The sequence below is a fragment of the Gekko japonicus genome, unplaced genomic scaffold, assembly GCF_001447785.1.
Source record: "Gekko japonicus isolate JY-2015 unplaced genomic scaffold, Gekko_japonicus_V1.1 scaffold851, whole genome shotgun sequence".
Classification (NCBI taxonomy): Eukaryota; Metazoa; Chordata; class Lepidosauria; order Squamata; family Gekkonidae; genus Gekko; species Gekko japonicus.
Window position 1 is genome coordinate 155,533 of NW_015172579.1, and position 12,497 is coordinate 168,029.

The following is a 12,497-nucleotide window of genomic DNA, read 5'->3' on the forward strand; positions in this document are numbered from 1 at the left end:
GCACTTAATCCAGTAGATTACAGTAGCTTTCCTTTACAAGTCTGTCCTTTATATTGTGGCTTGAGAAACGTTTCCCAAATATTGGCTTTTCCCTAGTTTCTTCTGTGCCCTCTTGTGATTAATTCATGAAACCTCAACAATTTAACTTGTGGTTCCATGGTACAACTCTCTTTCTTTTTGTCAGTGCTAGACTTGTGATAGGAGCTGCTGTGGCTCAAGTGGTTAAGATGCTGAACTGCAGGCTGTGGAAGGTCAGTAGCTCAGCAGTTCGAGACCCGAGTGTGCCTCATGACAGAGTGAGCTCCCGTCTCTAGTTCCAGCTCCTGCCAACCTAGCAGTTCGAAAGCAAAAAATTGCAAGTAGATAAGTAGGTACCACTTTGGTGGGAAGGTAACAACGTTCCGTGCGCCTTGATGTTTAGTCATGCCGGCCACATGACCACAGAAATGTCTTTGGACAGCGCTGGTTCTTCAGCTTTGAAACGGGGATGAGCACCGCAACCCTAGAGTTGGATTAGACTGGCTTTCGAGCAAGGGAACCTTTACCTTTTACCTTTAGACTTGTGTTAGTAGAGCACATCCTTCTTCCTTCCTTCCCTGGTGTTTGAAAGCACTGGAAAAGGGGAAATGAAAAGGCATCAGAGAGAGAGTAGAATGTATGAACAAGAGCAGATGAAATGTAAGGAGAAAGGGATCCACCCTTCTCTCTCTCTTCTCCCTCTAAATGCCCCCATGCAGCCTGTGAAATCTCATGACTGTTACCTAGTCAGAAACATAAATCCTTCTTTGACCATGCTGTATGGCTATGACTAGAAGCCAAGACTCTGTTAACAGTAGAAGAATTATGTCCTTTCTCTCAGTTTCCCTACTTCTGATGCTTGTTAGTATGAATCAGACTGTTTCTTCAGATTAATGCACTGATGTGCCCAGACAGGGAGTTTCAGAATGGTTTAGCTGTGTAGTCTGGGTTCTCTCAAGCCATTCACCCTTCACAACTTCTTTCCAGAATGATGCAGTGGCCCTTGTCTATACATTTCAAAATAATATCTCTTCTATTAGTTTCATGACTGACCAAACTCCCCGTCGACTACGAAAATGTGTGTGAATTAAAAAGATATATGTTGTCCTCCCTTACCCCTATCATTGTTAGTCCCATGTGAATTCATGAGTAACTGTAAATCGCTCAGAGCCGGCAGCTCTGCAAGGATTGAGCGATCAATAGATTGAAAGATGATGATGATGATGATGATGATTATTATTATTATTATTATGTTGGAGTAAGAGGCCCCTTGATTAAAAGATTCCTCTCCTTTTTCAAGTGTTCTTCAGCCCTGGCATCATCCTTTTGACATGTAAATAAATCGGGGGATTGAGTCATGAGGTTGCTGTCCTTGGGTAGCTAAGCACCAGTGTGGTGTATTGGTTAAGAGCAGCAGACCGTAATCTGGAGAACTGGGTTTGATTCCCCACTCCTCCTCCTCCACATGAAGCCTGCTGGGTAACCTTGGGCCAGTCACAGCTCTCTTAGAACTCTCTCATCCCCACCTACCTTAGAAGGTGCTTGTTGTGGGGAGAGGAAGGGAAGGCGATTGTAAGCCAGTCTGAAACTCCTTCATGTAGAGAAAAGGGGGATATAAAAACCAGCTCTTCTTCTGGTGTAAATGCACCTGGAAAATGTATTACCTAAGGCAAATGCTTACCTTTCTACTGCCTCTGACATGTTCAATTCTCTCATCAGTTGGATCAACACAAAAAGCAGAAGGATGGTGGTAGAATGAACTGTGCCACTTAAGGCTGCAGGTGCCATTTTTAGAATGTTCCCACGTATGCTGTCTTGTTTAACATCAGAAAAAGTTCTATCCCAGTCTACCCACTTCTGGGTTCGTTTTTTACTAGCAGGGATATGTTTGAGAAGAATGTAAGGAAGTTTTTAAAAAGGTAATTCTCCTTTTGATGTATGAAGTGATGCAGTCCGTTCGGGCACTGCCACACTGTAATCTGCAGAGGGGGGCTCCCGGTGTGCTGATAGATGTGTAGAAGCTGAGAGCCAGATTTAAATGAGATGCTGCAGGTGTGCAGGGTTGCATGGAGTGTTAAATTCTCTCCAGCCAGCAGGACCTTTAAATCAGGACTTAATGGATTACAGTGAGGTGGTAGCACTCTGAGGAAATAGACCACAGTGAACCACTTCATACTGCAAATGGGGAATCACTTTTTTTTTTACTGTTCCCCAATGTAAAAACATTCCCTCAAAGTAGAAAAATAGCAAAATGGGAAGGACTAAGACAGAATATTTATTCCTGATATGTTAATTTTCTACTTGCAGGGAGATTTTACATGGAAGAGCATTTATGGATCTACCTGCAATGTGAACTTGGTGCAGTTTGTTCTACCCACCTGCGTATTACTGTCACTCATTCTGGGTAGATCAGGCCTTAGACACAGTATATATGTTACAGTTATGCAATAGTAACTTTTGTCAATGCATGCTACTGTTTGTAATATCCTTTAAGGTTAATACTGGTGGTTAGCCCCAGGACATTAGGAGATGATGTAGGTACAGCCTATATCTTCTAGCCTGTGAGACCAACATGTTCAAAATTTTCTGATTCTCACTGCCATACAAAGTTTTATCACCAGGGGGAGCCATTAACAAGAGTCCATGCATGGTTTTAGCACTCCGGAGTAAAACCATTTCTTAAAGAACACTGATCACCAAGAAAGAAAGGAGCTTTAAAAAACCATGATTTTGAGGAATTCCTATTGGCATTTTAGCTAATGGTGAATGGTAGTAACATTGGAAGGCTGCAGAATGTAGTTCCACTCTATTCTGTTATGGTCAGGCCTCACCTGGAGTACTGTGTCCAGTTTTGGGCAACACATTTTAGGAAGGATGTTGACAAGCTCGAGCGTGTCTAGAAGAGGGCAACCAGGATGGTGAGAGGGTTGGAATCCAAGTCTTATGAGGAAAGGCTGAAAGTTGGGTATGCTTAGCCTGGGAAAGAGAAGGCTTAGAAGGGGACATGATTGCAGTCTTCAAGTATTTGAAGGGCTGTCATGTAGAAGATGGAGCAGATCTATTCTCTCTTGCTCCGGATTGCAAGACTAGATCTAATGGGTGGAAATTACAAGGGAGTCAATACCGGCTAAATATCAGGAGAAACTTCCTAACTGTAAGAGTGGTTGAGCAGCGGAACAGACTGACTTGGGAGGTGGTGGATGCTCCTTCGCTGGATGTTTTCAAGTGAATGCTGGATGACCATCTTTCGGGTATGTTGTAGGGCTATCTTTCAGCTACACCTGCAGAGTGCAGGGGGTTGGACTAGATGACCTGCAAGTTCCCTTCCAACTCTTAACAGTCTATGATTCTATGAATGTTGTGTGCTAGCAATATTTTAAAAAGGAATCTTGTGGCACCTCCAAAATGAACAGATTTACTGGGGCATGAGCCCAGATTTTGAGAACCTGAGGTGAAGATTTCAAAATAATAATCTGACACCACCAGCATCAATTGCAATAGCCGGGGGGAGGGGGGGAAGACCAGGTTAGAAAGGAGACATGAACAGGCATGTCTCATCTTCCAATGCATCTGAAGGGCAGATCTCTGGGTTGTGGCCTGATCACTTCAGGTAGATAAAGGAGAGCTGGGCTGAATCGCTGTTTCAGCCACTAAACCAGCCTAAGACCTCAGTTTCCCATCTAATAAATGACATCCCTTACAGGCTTGTCGGCAATGAAGATTATGGAATATTCAGCCATAAAAGAGATTATACAAGCGATTAACTGCAGTATACAGTGGCTTTGTTAATGTTTATATAGGGAACAAATAAGGATGAAGAATCTAAAAACTCAGTAAAGACCTTATCAGTCTGGGAAGCTATAACTTATGCACACCGTGCATTTAATTTCAGGGTTGATTCTCAATAATTGTAGTCCTACTCCATGCATCTGGGGAGAGGAAAATATAAATATGTCAGAACCACTACTAACTAATTAGGGCTCTATTTGGATGTCATAATAAATGGGGATTTGTTTAAATTCTGGTTTGTGCATCTCTGGTTATTCTTCCAGGCATAAGTAATGAGCCCTGGTTTATGTGTAAAGCCCAATTTGCTTCTTGCTTCCTCTTCATCTCACAGCAGGCTGGATTATTCCCTATATTGTTGGCTCTGTGGCTGAGCAACCCAATGGTTTGTGAATTCAGACACCACAACAAACCATAAATAGTACGTTCCAGGTGGTCAGCCATGTTGGTCTGAAGCAGAAGGACAAATTTAGAGTCTCTAGTGGCACCTTTAAGACCAACAAAGGTTTATTCAAGGTATGAGCTTTTGTATGCATGCACACCTTTTCAAATAATTAGTACGAATTGTGGTTGACAAACATGCCACAGATCTTCATCTGAAATGCCAGTTTGGTGCCTGCTGACGAATTCAATTTGTTAAACTGATTGTATTCAGGTGTCACAGCAAACCGGTGTAATGTTTAAACCACACTTTAATATGTCTGCATAGAATACTTTTGCTTTGTGTTGTCTCTTTGCACAGCCAGCCCTGAGGTAAGAAAGGCAAAATATCTTCAGGCATATTGAGAACTTCTGAGACCAATTTTAAAAGCCACATGATTCCCCATTTAGTCTTCTTATACACTGATGAACAATGCATGTTTTGTGGGCAAGAAAACAAAGAATACTAAGCTCCTGTTGGGCATGGCTGAATGTGTAGAAATATAAAGAGCAAGTAATCAATGACAATACCAGTCAATGTAAATGTAGAGGGCCCAGTGAATGGGGCTCCTTTGACTAAGATATGCTAAGTAGTTTCATAGAGACTGGTCAGTTCTTCATTTGGGTTTGGCTAAGACCACATTCTCTGTCCAATAGCTGACTACAGTGCCAGGTTTCACAGGCAGGAGACGTGAGAGAAGGGCAATTAATCTAAGCCAAAGGGGAATTGATTTTGGGGAAATTGGGAAATTAAGTTTAGAGAGGAAATTATTTAGGGTCTTTGATGTCTGGGCCTCCGACATCACCTCAGTGTTGTACTCAGTTTGTGACCCTGACCAACTCACTTGCCACCTGCTTGTCAAGTAAAATGTTTTTAACAGGAGCAAGCCAAATGCCCCAGGGAAGATTATAAGCAAAACATGAGGGCAAGTGCATTCTCCATTTGTTTGTTCCCAGTGGCTGGCATTGAGAGGTATGCTGCCTCTAAACATGGAGATTTTAAAGCCACAGGAAAAAGGGCATTGGGTGTGTGGAATTTTTTGGGGGGGGGGGGGAATATATGCAATATTGACATACCGAACCTGAATCGCATTTGTCACTTTAAGAACATGGCATTTACTATAGGTAATTCTGTAGCCCACAACAGTTGCTTACAAATACATTTAAGTGAAAAAGTATAGATTCTGATTTTCAGGCAAGCATTTTGGTCACAATCTAGCTGTAGTTATAAGCAATCAAGTTCCACAAAACAACTAGTGGACACAGAGGCAAAGATTTATTTGGTGGATTTAAAGGGGATGCAGATGCCCATGCAGGTGTGCACCTGCCTCAGTTGTGCACATGGAAGCCTGTTCTATGTATGGATCTTTCTTCCTGTTTGTCTTCATGTGCTCCAGTACGGAAAAGGTAGAGAATCCAATTTTAAAAAAGTTTTTGTGGGCAGTGATTGTCACGGTGAGATTATTGCATGCACCACTTTAAAAATAATAACAACATCTTATTGCAGGAGCATTCCAGTGCTGGTTTAGAGTAGAAACATTTCCTTTAATTAAAATCAAAATATAATTTTAAAAAGAAATGTGGTACTATGGCAGACAAGCAATGTAATTAGTCACTGCCTGAATCACAGGGAACATCCTATCAGTAGTCTGTCTTGTCCCATGTGGCAATCCAATTTGGTGTAGTGATTAAGAGTGGTGGACTCTAATCTGTAGAACCAGGTTTGATTCCCAACTCCTCCACATGCAGCTGCTGGTATGACCTTGGGTCAGTCACAAGTTCTCTCAGAGCTGTTCCCTCAACAGCAGTTCTCTCAGAATTCTTTCAGCCCCACCTACCTCACAGGGTGTCTGTTGTGGGGAGAGGAAGTGAAGGAGATTGTAAACCGAGTGAAGGGCAGGGTATAATTCCAACTCTCCTCCTCCTCCTTCAATCACAGCAGCAATGCATGCTCTATGTGGGGAGTGTCGTATTTCTCTAACAATGCCTCCCCCCGGAGCTGTGGTTGCTTAGAACGTAGAAGCACAAGATTGTTCAGAAAGGCCAAGAGAATGAACTTGTGAGTTCAGATCAAGGCCCATCTATGTCCAGTGGTGGCCAGTTTGATGGCTGTGGGCAGTTCATGGGCAGGGCATGATAGTGATGACCGTTCTCTGATGTTCATCTGTAGCATACCTTGTCATAGGCAGAGAACCTCTCAGCACGAAGCAATCATGGCTAATACCTGGTAGTATGGTCTTCACTTAAGGTGCATTCCAAGGCATCGTAGATTATTTTTAGAGCCTTACATTCTTGGATGGAAAGTGCAATAAAATTGCAACTGATAGTTGTGGATATTAGCCGAATGAACAGACTCAGAACACTGGAAATTGCCAAATAGTGCCCACATACACTGAGACATCTCTCCACCTTCCTACTTTGCAAGGTTTTTCTGATTAAAATGCAGTGGTTGCCTGCTTGCCCTCCTTCCCATACACATTAATCTTTTTTTTAATTTTGACTGCCGTTTCAGGTGCTTTGGCTTTTCAAGGGAGGGCAGCTATGCAAATGAGAGTAGCTGGTAACTAATTTCCATATGCTGACATTTTCAACTTCAGGAACTAATTATGTAATAGCCCAGTATAATGATGAGAGGATATACTATGTGCCTCATGAGGATGTGTCTAAGAGAAGGGGCATTCCACCAAGACAGCAACAATACTCCATACTTTAGTCAATTGCAGTGATACTCTTTTAAAAGGCAGTTTTATTTTCTCTTTATTTGTTGAAAAGGTTATTGTGTTGCTGTTCTTTGACAAATCGACTCTTCGTATCTCTGACTATGTATCACAGAATGTCAGACGTAGGTATATGGGGAAAGGGATTTTCTCAGTGATTCTATGTGCCTCTCTCTAATAGGAGGTATACAAAATGTTATAGTCTACTTCTGTGAAAGAACAGTGTGGAGCCAAAAAGCACAGCTTCACTTTATATGGAAGCGCTGCTGACTGACCACTATTTGCATATTCATTTGTTTTCTATTGCTGAGTAATTGTAGTTCCCCACTGGGAAGTTAAAATTCAATGGCCCGTGGTGGGTGTTAGCTATTACTATTACTAGTCAGGATAGGCCTGAGACAGGAGTTCTGCAGTGTTTGTAGCAGACAGAAATACAGTTTGGAGAGATGCATTTTAGTTAGCCAAGAAACAGGTTTCAGTCTGCAACTGGCTGCGAGAACAAGTTGAAAAGGAGGGGGCCGTGAGTGGAGGCCACTTGTTTTCATGGTGAACTGCTGCTGCTCAACAAACTACCCACTGGCTGGGTCTCTTACCCAAAAGACAATTGGGTCAGAGGGTACAGAAGAGGATTTTTCTTGTAGAAACTTGGCTTGGTAATGGGGTAATTTTCCATGTTGCCTTTGTCATGGACCAACCATTACCTGGGCAGGTTTAGACTCACAGACACTCAGAATCTCTGCATAAGTGGGAGTCCAGTTAGGATGGTCCCCCCAGAAGGCTGATGGATCCTGATCGTTCCCTGAGGTCTAATTGCATGGGGATTTTCCAGTCAGCCAGGCTGTGCAGCCCTAGTTGATCTGTGAAATGTGGAGATGACCCTGGCTATAGACATGATCCTTCCGAAGTGTCCTTTACCTCTTGGCGAGCTTGGAAGGCTCCTTGGATACTTAGGGGCTTGGAGCAATGAAGTGATTGGGCAGACCGTTGGAACCTGGGAGGAGGAAATCTCAACGTTTATGTGACTGACTGAGCACAGGTAAGAGGTCATTATCATACTTCGTCTCTGACCGTGATGGCGGTAAAGTGCACTCACTTCTTTGCCACCATGATTGGGGGTATGCAGCAACAGAAGGAGATGGATGAGCTCCCTCCCCAGGGAAATTCATCTGTTTCCCTCTTTCAGTGTCTTCAGCCAGCAGGTGAAGTCCTGTTTGTTTTGTTTGGCATACCCTGTTATTGGCCTCTTTAGTTTTGGACGTTGTATGCTTATGCGTTTTTATTTAATCATTGCATGATTAATGCTCAAAGCTTGCTGCTTTGGGGAACCTAACTGGGTAGAAAGGTGACATTAAAAATGTTTCAGGTTATTTATTTCTGTCCACGCCCGAAGGAGCAGAAAAGACAAATCCAGGTATTGGGGGAAAAAAACTTTTTATTGTTGTTCTTTCCTGATCCCAACGTGAGGTATGATTGCAAGCTTGTGTTAGGAAAGATCTCCTGAGGAAGCTACAGGCAAAACACACTGGGATCAGGAAAGAATAACAATGAAAAGGTTTTTTCAACACCTGAATTTTTCTTTTCTGCTACTACGGTGAGTGTGGCTCTGGCTTCTTCTGCACCTGAAGGGAGTCAGCAGCTCCCCCCCCCCCCCCGCATTTCCCACTTCCTGGTCACAAAGGGACACTGGAGGCGTTAGCTCCTCTGCTGAACTATGGACTTCCATGAGGTGCTTGCCTGTACTGGTCCCTAACTCTTGTCCTGAGAGCCAGTTTGGTGTAGTGGTTAAGTGTGTGGACTCTAATCTGGGAGAACCGGGTTTGATTCCCCACTCCTCCACTTGCACCTGCTGATGTGACCTTGGGTCAGTCACAAGCTCTGGCACAGCTGTCCTTGAAAAAGAGCAGTTTGTGTCAGAGTTCTCTCAGCCCCACCCACCTCACAGGGTGCCTGTTGTGGGGAGGGGAAGGGAAAGGAGTTTGTAAGCCGCTCTGAGACTCCAAGTGAAGGGCGGGGTATAAATCCAATCTCCTCCTCCTCCTCCTCCTCCTTCTCCTTCTTCTTCTTCTTCTTCTTCTCTTCTTGCTGAATAAAAGGTTGCTTTGTCACAGAGTCTGGCTATGTTGTACAGAGCAATCGGTGAAAGTTTTATCGAGAGGATGCTGGCTTTGGATGCTTAACCACCTGAATGTTGTGAATGGACATGCACAGCAACCTTCCTTAACATTTCAAAATGAGGAGCACCTGGGAGAAATGATGCTTGGTTCATAATGCAGCTGAGCGTTAAGAGCTGACCTAAACTGTGCACTGATCAGGTAACTGCAATTTTTGGCAGTATCACTAATTACATGCTACTTTATTGACAACCATTAAAAAATGGCTATCCTGTAGGGTACTTGGATTCTATCATCCTGGAAACAGAAGCAGTGCCGCCTTTATTTCAGCACGATTAAGTCTCAAATGGTGCCTGACTCCACAGCTGGTGACACAACCTATATGTTACTGCCATTGATGAAGCTCCTCTCCTTGAATTGCAATTTGATTGCAAATTGCAAGTGGCACCATTGAAGACTTGAAATAATGTTCACTTTTTATCAGGCACTCAAGATTTTTCTAAATCATATTGCAAATGTTTTGTGCGTGCTCAGTCCTTCTGACAGAAGAAATATTAGTTTACAAAAGCAGCACTTTCTTTGGCTGTATCAGTCTTGCTGGGTGGAGGTGGGGGATAGTGATATGATTTGTGTTTCATGTTCATAGCATGACGAATCCTTTGCACATTCTTGCACTGCTGCTTGGGAACCGTAGCTTGATCCAGTCAGTCCTGAATATGTACTAACATAATGAATGCCATCAACTAGTAAATGTTGCCAACTATGCAGTTGTAAAAAACAGCACAAACACGTGAACTGTAGCTGATTTTGAATGATGCATGACCTACCCATGGTGGCTTGGGGGCACACACAATCCACGCAAGCCAGTGAATGGTGAGCCTGCAGCAACAGGAGCCAGCTGCCACGCTGAACGCTGCCAACAATGCAGATGGAAAATGGCTCGGCATACGGCTTGTTTTAAACTGTGAAAGAAAACAGTTATTGTGAGCAAGTTAAGTTCGATTTTCAAATGTGTCCTTTGCAAACATTGAATCACCACTAATTGCTTCATTCGGCACTCATATTTAACAAACCAATCCTTGCTAACTTGAAAGAAAATGTTGCCAGTAGCGTCTATCAACTTCTAAGGCTAGAATTTCATCCTTTGCTCTTATGGCCTTTCTAATCTTCAAAGTGCTTACAAACATTAATGGCATTAATTAAGTGTTCTCTCCTTCCTTGCTGCTAAGAAGGTTTATTAAGCTGAACGCATTTTTCTGTGGGCATCCAGGATGAGCAATTGAATGAATAAAGTTCTTGTAAAATGTAATAGTCAAGATGTGAAGAGGAACAGGAGCTGACAGGAAGAGGGGAAGATAAATGATGCTCTGCTGCTGCCAGAGAAGTCATGGTGTTGCCACCCCCACCCCCTTAACCTGCCATTCGCAGCATTCCACTTGTGCCACTGGGGCTACACATCTGTGCCGTGACTTGGGCAAAAGCCCCATTGTTTACAGTGGGGCTCCTTTTTGAGAAAAACAGCACAGGATTAGGCCATAAGTCTTCTGTAATGCTCCTGTAGAGCAACTGCCTTCTCTTTTGAGTGTTTTTTAATGTTATCTGTGGCTAATAAAATAAAGGCCACTTAACACGTTACGTTTTGAAGAATACACCTTAGATGTCTTTAGTGTGCTCCAAAAGTACATATTCTGTCAATGCAACTGACATATACATACTGTATGAAACAAACAGTTCAGGAAAACATGATTAGTCACAGGTTCTTTTCCTATATGTCATGAAAAGGCCATGCCTCTGTGTGACATGTGAAAAGAATAAAACACAACTAAGGCATTGTCCAGAACAACAACTAAGACTCTTGCCACCTCCTAAAAACTAAGTTTTGGGTTTTTTAAAAATTTGTTTTCCGGCAAGATCCCTATATGCCAGCTTCACTGTGAAGACTGCTTCTGACAAAGTGATCTCTGTCACATGGAAGTTTATACCACAATGCATTGTTCCCTCTAAGCTGAGTTAGTGTGAGCTAGCTCACAGTTTTTTAGCCTCGGGCTCACAGATTTTTGTCTTAGCTTAGGAAGGAGGGCTCCAGAGCATACTAATTCATGCAGCAGCCAAATGTTGGATCCCCAAGCATCGAGAATAAATCCACGTTTTCAAGAAAAGCAAAATTTATTTCAAAGCGTTGAAGACATACTCAAACACGTTCTTTGTTAGAACTGGGAATACACAGTTAGGTCAAGCATAATAAAGGAACTTCAAATAGATACAGATCCAATGAATATCTTTCCCGCTGGCGGGCTAAGGAAACGGTTGCGCGCCCAGTACATGAGAACCAGGCAGAACGGAACCAGGCAAGACATCAGACAAAACACAGGTGCAGTACTCATGGGAAAATCAATAGGCAAGCATTACAGCATCTTCTCCCCCACACAACCTCCAGCAGTTATCTTAAGCATTCCAAAGCAGGAGCAGGATGATAGAAACCAAGCCGGGTGTAACAGGGAAAGGATATGTACACAGAGGTCACAGAAAACAGAATGGCAGCTTGCTGACACCAAATCGCTCGCTCACAACTTTAATGCCAGGAGCTCACCAAGTAGAATTTTTGCTCACAGGACTCCACAGCTTAGAGGGAGCCTTGCCACAATGTATTTGTTAGTCTTCAGATGCCTCAAGACTGCATTATTTTGGCCACAGCAGACAGACATGGCTACCCCACTAGAGCCTGCCATTATTACAACTCCCTTTGCAACGGCTTCCGCTGAAATTAGACAACTTGAGATGGTGAGATTGGAAACTGATATTCTTGAATTTTGCATCTTTGTGTCTTATTTTCTAAATATGGAACTTTATTTTTTTAATCCCTTCATATTCTGGGTCAGTGTAATGTGCATTTTGATTTCAGTTTTATAGTTGGTGATGCTGTGGCTGGTGCACACCAGGGTGAGGTAGTAATGCTGATCACCTCATTTTTATACTATGAGGCTGTTGTTCAACCCAGACCCAAAGCCTGCATCCTTGCAGTATTCGAGGTATAAATTCAGCAGACCATTATACACCACATGGAACAAATAGCTTTGTGAGAGCTTAACGCCCAACAGGTCTAGCTACTACAGTGATGGTCAACTGTAGGCTCGGGCCACATGAAGAACCCAGTAGTACTGTGTTCCTAGGGTCAGGCTGCATATCATACACACATAAACAAAATGAATCCCCAGGGCCATTTTTTTTTCTTTTAAAGAAAAGCAGCTTTGTGAAAGGAGGACTCTGAATGAAGAAGTGGCTCTAGTGTTTAACTCATTCTCTGCCTTCTCTATTTCCCCTGTTGTAAATTTCCCCTATTATTTCTGCCATTTTGGTGTCCTGAATGCACGTTTACCTTGAAAATATTAGTTGTAGATTTTCTGGGCTGTATGGCTGTGGTCTTGGTACCGTAGGACCTGATGTT